Source organism: Lygodium microphyllum, chromosome 24 (assembly GCF_053477565.2).
Source record: "Lygodium microphyllum isolate KBCC chromosome 24, Lygodium_microphyllum_v1.1.10, whole genome shotgun sequence".
Classification (NCBI taxonomy): Eukaryota; Viridiplantae; Streptophyta; class Polypodiopsida; order Schizaeales; family Lygodiaceae; genus Lygodium; species Lygodium microphyllum.
In genome coordinates this window covers 62094244-62099932 of record NC_141158.1, presented here as the reverse complement: position 1 = coordinate 62099932, position 5689 = coordinate 62094244, and the positions used below count along the sequence as shown (strand labels likewise).

General features: G+C 43.8%; 1 pseudogene; it reads left to right on the top strand.

Moving 5' to 3' along the window:
• The first annotated feature begins 5160 nt into the window (after positions 1-5160).
• Positions 5161-5279, top strand: LOC148015159 (5S ribosomal RNA; annotated as a pseudogene).
• The last annotated feature ends 410 nt before the right edge of the window (positions 5280-5689 follow it).

Sequence of the window (5689 nt, the reverse complement as noted above, 5' to 3'; positions counted from 1 at the left end):
CCCAGTGCTGATCCCGAAGGAAAGGACAAAATGCCCTCCTCCTTATAGGGATCTCCCAGTGTTTCATGGGCTAGTTAATGAGGATATGATGGTGCATTTACAAGAATATGGCCTAACTTACCTTGCAAGTGGGTTCAATGATATTCATCAGATTCTTGTATTCTCAAGTACCTTAAAGGGAGAGGCTAGAAAATGGTACTGGAGCCTCCCAAGGGGGTCTATTAAATCCTTTGAGGAGTTGAGTGATCGATTTTTAGATGAATATGAGAAGAATGTGCCTATGACCCAAGTTTTAGGGCAGCTGATATAGATTAGGCAAGAGTCCTATCCTTTTGTTAAAGAATACGCTAGAGCCTTTGATGATATTCTAAGGCTTTGGCCAAGAAGAGCTACTGCATTGCCAGGTGATGTGCTATGTGAGCTCTTTTTGATTGGCTTAGAGATTAACATGCAAATTCAAGTGGGACTACAGAATCCTAAGTTGTTAAGGGAAGCAAAGATGCATACCATTGATTATGAGGGACATATTCAGAGATGTTGGGAAAACTTTTGGAGTTTTCCCCGCTCAGTACAAGTGCATCCTAGCTTCCAACCATTTCTACAAGGAGACAACTCACTTGTTGATACCAAGGCAGCCTATGAGAGGAACCTTGGTAGCCAAAATCTCCAAGCAGAAAATGGCAATAATAGGGATAATATACCCCCTGGGGATAAAAATATTCCAAGCCTAATAAGTCCCATCAAGGCTTGCAACACTTCCATGAGAGGTAGTTGTGACGATGGAATTGATAGAACCATTAGGTCTACAAGCTTAGATGAGCGTTCTATGGGTGGTTCTAATTGTGCTCCTAGTAAGGCTCTTGAGAGACCTTTCCAATTTATAGATGAATCATGCTTTCGAGTAGATGCTATTCCTTTTAGTAAAAGCATGGTTCCTATTGCTAAGCAGTTGTTGCAGAGTGGACAAAGGCAAGTAAAGACATCTCGTGTAGAGAAGATGCGGCATGCCAAAGGTCCACATGTACTAAATAGAAGCCATAGGGCTATGAGGCCATCTGGTAATGGTGATAAATCCACAGTGAGCCCATTGGACCAATGTGGGCATACGAAGCAGTCTAAGAATATGAAAAGGAATATGAGATGGGTTTGGAGGCCCAAAACCCCTAAAATTACTATTTGTGTGTCAGATGAAGGGCCAGGAATGGCATGTGGACATGCTTTGATGGATTCCCAAGAGGATGCGACTAAAGGACATAATGCGACATCTAACAATAGGGACCACCGCCCTGAGATGCATCTATGTAATGGGTCTAGGCTTGAAGCTCTATCTAGTTTGGATCGTATCATTGACATACGTATTGACATATATAATGATCCAATTAGAGAAGAGTTGAATGATCATAAATCCATGATTCTCCTTGTAGGAGAAGTTATTCGAAAGTTGGAACAAGCGATCCGTTTGAATGACGACCAAGGGGATGAGATATATCAACCTAATGATGTCATTCATTCTGCTCATAGTGCCCAAGAAGAGATGGCCATTATTACTGAGGTATCAGTAGTAGAAAGCCTTGGGCTAGTGGATCTACAAAGAGCATAGATCAAGCTTTTAGCTGACTCGCATGAATAGCATGAGGCTAGTCTTCCTATTTTATGCTATCCTTGGTATCCTGATTAGTTTGATAAGATGTGTTGTATATGCCAAGGAGATCATACATTGCATGGATTAGAATGAACTATCCATTTTAGGCCAAGAGGGCCAGCTAGTTTGCAGTGAAATGTGCTATTTATTTAGGCCAAGAGGGCCATTCATCTATTTGGTGCGGGTATAGTTAATGGGTTTTTGTTGTAGTGATTGCATCATACAGGCTACCAAAGTCGTTGGAGGGAGCCTTTGTTGTGAAGGAGCTTCTTGTGGCCATTCCAGGTGGTTTCATCCCCTTTTTGAGTCTTTTTCCTTAAGCGATTAATGATATATATGTGTGTAAGGGTTACTTTCTTTTGTTAGGTGGGGACCAGAAATCGAGGCATAAAGCCCCAAGATTAGACTCTGTAGGTCTGGGGGAGGTCTGAGTAGTCATTGCCTCTTGCAAGGCATTCTCAAGCATTGAAATACCTATTTTAGATGGGAATTCTAGTGACCCTATTCAGATGACATGCAAAGTGGCCGTTCTAGGAGTTCGAGGCAGTTAGAGAAGCTTGCTAAAAACCATAAAAAAGAGACAAAACCCTAAATATCTGAAAGTCAATATATGACTATATGGAGGTGTGTAAAAAGGGGTTCTAACCCTTATAAAAATAGAAATGGAAAGAAAGAAAAATCCTTGAGTTGTTGTTTATCGCCTTGCAAAGGCCTGGTAGGTTCTTGGGGACAAGACAAGACCCGGGGCCGATGCCTTGCCTTCCTAGGGGTGGCATCTAGCTGAAAAACAAAGAATAAAAGAAGGTTGGAGCAAAAATAAAAGTGAACGTTAGAAAAGGATTAAGTGTCGCCTTGCGTCGGCCTAGTAGGTTCTTGGGTACCAAGACAGGACCTAAGGCCGATGCCTTGCTCTCCTTGGGTCACTACACTCAGCTCCCTCCTTTTTACACACCCGAGTAGGGAAAATAAGAGGCTAAAAACTGAATGTGCTGAATGAAAATATTTTTTGCTTAGGCTATAGGAGTCCTTTCCTAGTAGGAGCTCCTAGTTGAGTTGTCCTTAGTTAGGTAGGTAGTTCAGACCACCACTGAGGATGACCTCTTTGATGGTTCTTATTACTAATGCTTAACTGTGTTGGAGCAGTTGGTTAGTGATTAGCTTTCACTTTCTGTCAGATTATGCTAGGCCTACTCCTCGTGGATTTCATACCTTGATTTTGACAGGGGGTAGGGTGAGAGTTGTGTTGTGTTTTGTTGTATATCTATTTTGTATCAGCTTGATACTCTTTGTGGTTGTGTTTATGTGAAGGTTTGTTCATGGGATTCGACGGGCTGAGTTGCCCTATCCTGTGGTTGCCAATGACAGATGATTTTTTTTGCCGAGAAGTGCTTAAGATAGCCAAAAATTACAAATTTCAGGGGAAAAATAGACTTCAACAAAGGCAACAGTGGCAATCAATTTGATTTTAAGCGGCAATGCCCGAAAAAGGCTTAAAAGACCCACTTGACGACAATTGGTGAATTTTCATAAATTTTTGGCATGTCAAACGAGACCCACCAAAATTTTCGTGAGAAAGAGGGGGGGGAGGATTTTTTTTTGTGGCTTGTTTAGGAAGAAGGCGCCATATCCACGATTTGAGATATGGGGGGTTGGAGAGCCTGAAAGCAACCCCCCCAACTGATCTTATGCATAATCTTCTTCTCATCTTCGCTCTCCATCGCTCCAATCCGCTCCTTGAATGGCTGCCCGGTTCAAGAGATCATATTTCAGTATTTCTCTCTCCTCACTCTCTCTCCTGCAAGGGGTAGTTCCTGTTCCTACGTGTGAAGAAGAATAAAGCTCGGTTGATGAATGCTCGTCCGGCATGGTATCGGATTGCTTCCAAATCGAAGGTGGGCTGAAGATGGCAGTGTAGAGGCGGGTTGAAACGGGCCCTGACTTGTAGACCTGCAACAAGTTTCAAAATCCAAAATAATAAAACGGGCCCTAACCTAAGAGCCACAGCTCTGAAATAATGCTAATTTTCTTGCATTTTTATGGATAATAAATAAGGAAAAATGAGGAAAAATGCTCTTTAAAAGGGGGGAAAATAGGAAACAGACGAGGAAAATTATGGAAAATTATGGATGTGTCTATGAGAGTATAATGAGGATAAAGCATGAGGGTTTGCCTGAGTTTATCCCCATTTGTATGTTTTTGTGAGTATTTACTGCTTATTTCATGCGAAATACACATGAAATTACCCTTTTACCTATCACCACAAGCAAAAATTTGAACGGTAGGGAGAGAGGGGGGTTTGAGCATTGAAATATGATATAAAATCTAATGTATTTGCTCCATTATTCATATAGGATGATGTTAAGTTAAATAAAGGGAAGTATAGCACGAGTGTAAGGCTCGGTGTCTTGTCTCATTACATCAATCATGCATTAGTGAATGGAAGCATGAAAAGAATGGATTTTCACAATGCACGAGGATTTTTTCCAATTGTTTGAGCACTTAATCATATATATATTTACATTAAGCATTATTAAAAGGTATCAATTACAAGCTCCTAGATGCATAGCACTTGGTTTCTTTAGGACTTGACCCACATAGAGAGAGTGAGCAACCCGGCTATAGGTCTAGACGGTGGGTTAAAGGGGATGGATAAGTGAGGATAAGTGCATTCCTGGAACATTAAATATATTGGCACCAAGAGGAGAGTTTGTTTTGAATGTGTCTATGTGTGAAAGCAGCGCATCGAGGGGCCAATCCCCAAGATGTAGGAGAGTTGCGGTAGGGCCACAATAATCAGCCGGTGTGGGGTGCCCTTGTGTATATAATACGTGGCATTTATTGCCGTCATATGTATGATGATGGGAAAAGGGAACATCCATTGGATTACAGACTATAAATGTGCAGTGATTAGTGTTTAGGATAGTGTATCCCTCGATAGACACTCCTAGTCCGCAAGGCCATGTGGTGGGGTTGTCTATTGACTACATGAGGTCTGGGCTAGTGCCTTAGCCAGTGCCGACCCATTTTAGGTCCCATCAGCGAGGTTCTTTTCACGTGGATGCTCACCCTCGGTGTCATAAAGGGTACCCAATGGCATTCTAAGTCCGTCCACGGCATGGATTCTATGACTCAATCTTATGTGCACGGGGTTTAGTGCTTGCGTGGACACGGGTCCTCTGTGGTATGAATGGCATGTCGTGGCATGCCCCCCTCTCCCCCACCACCTTGTGGCATGCTGTGGGCTCGTGTCCTCCATGGCACATATTCTGCGACTTGATCTTTTCTACATCATCACCTATGTGTGCATGGGGTGCTCTTCACGTGGATGCTTGCCCTTCATGTCAGAAATGGCACGCGGCGACATTCAATCTTTTGTGTGTTGCCTCCATGTGCACAGGGTTTAGGGTTCACGTTGAGTTACATCCTCCGTGGCATGGCATGCTGCCATGCCTCACTCTTGAGCTCTCTCATTCCACTTAGTGAGTATACAAGAGCTCTTTGGAATTCCTTTGTGTTCGTGGTGCGGTCATACCAGTGCTAATACACCGGATCCCATTAGAACTCTACAGTTAAGCGTGCTTGGGCCAGAATAGTACTAGGATGGGTGACCTCCTGGGAAGTCTTGGTGCTACACCCTTTTGCATGCTTGTTTCAAGACCATGGCATGGTAATCCCCTCAGATCACGTCTTGACTCTCCATGCTGACATCATGGTAGGAAACCCCCTCGCCTTGCCATGACATGATGCCTCCTCTTCTTATCGCGATTGTCTTTGCGTATGTCGTGCACGGTCTATCCCTTTGCCTCGCTTTGACATGATACCCCCTCCTCACAATGCAAGGTTTTTTGGGGGCGAAGGGTGTGCCATGTTGTGGGGGGGTTTGGAGGAGTGGGGTTTTCTGAGGAGGGAGGGTGTGCCATGTCATGGAGGGGTTGGGTGGTGCCATGCTATGGGAGGGTTGGGTGGAGCAGCTAGGCATACCATGTCATGGGGTGTGCCATGTCATGGAGTGGGGTTTTCTGAGGAGGGGAGGCGTGTGCCACGTTG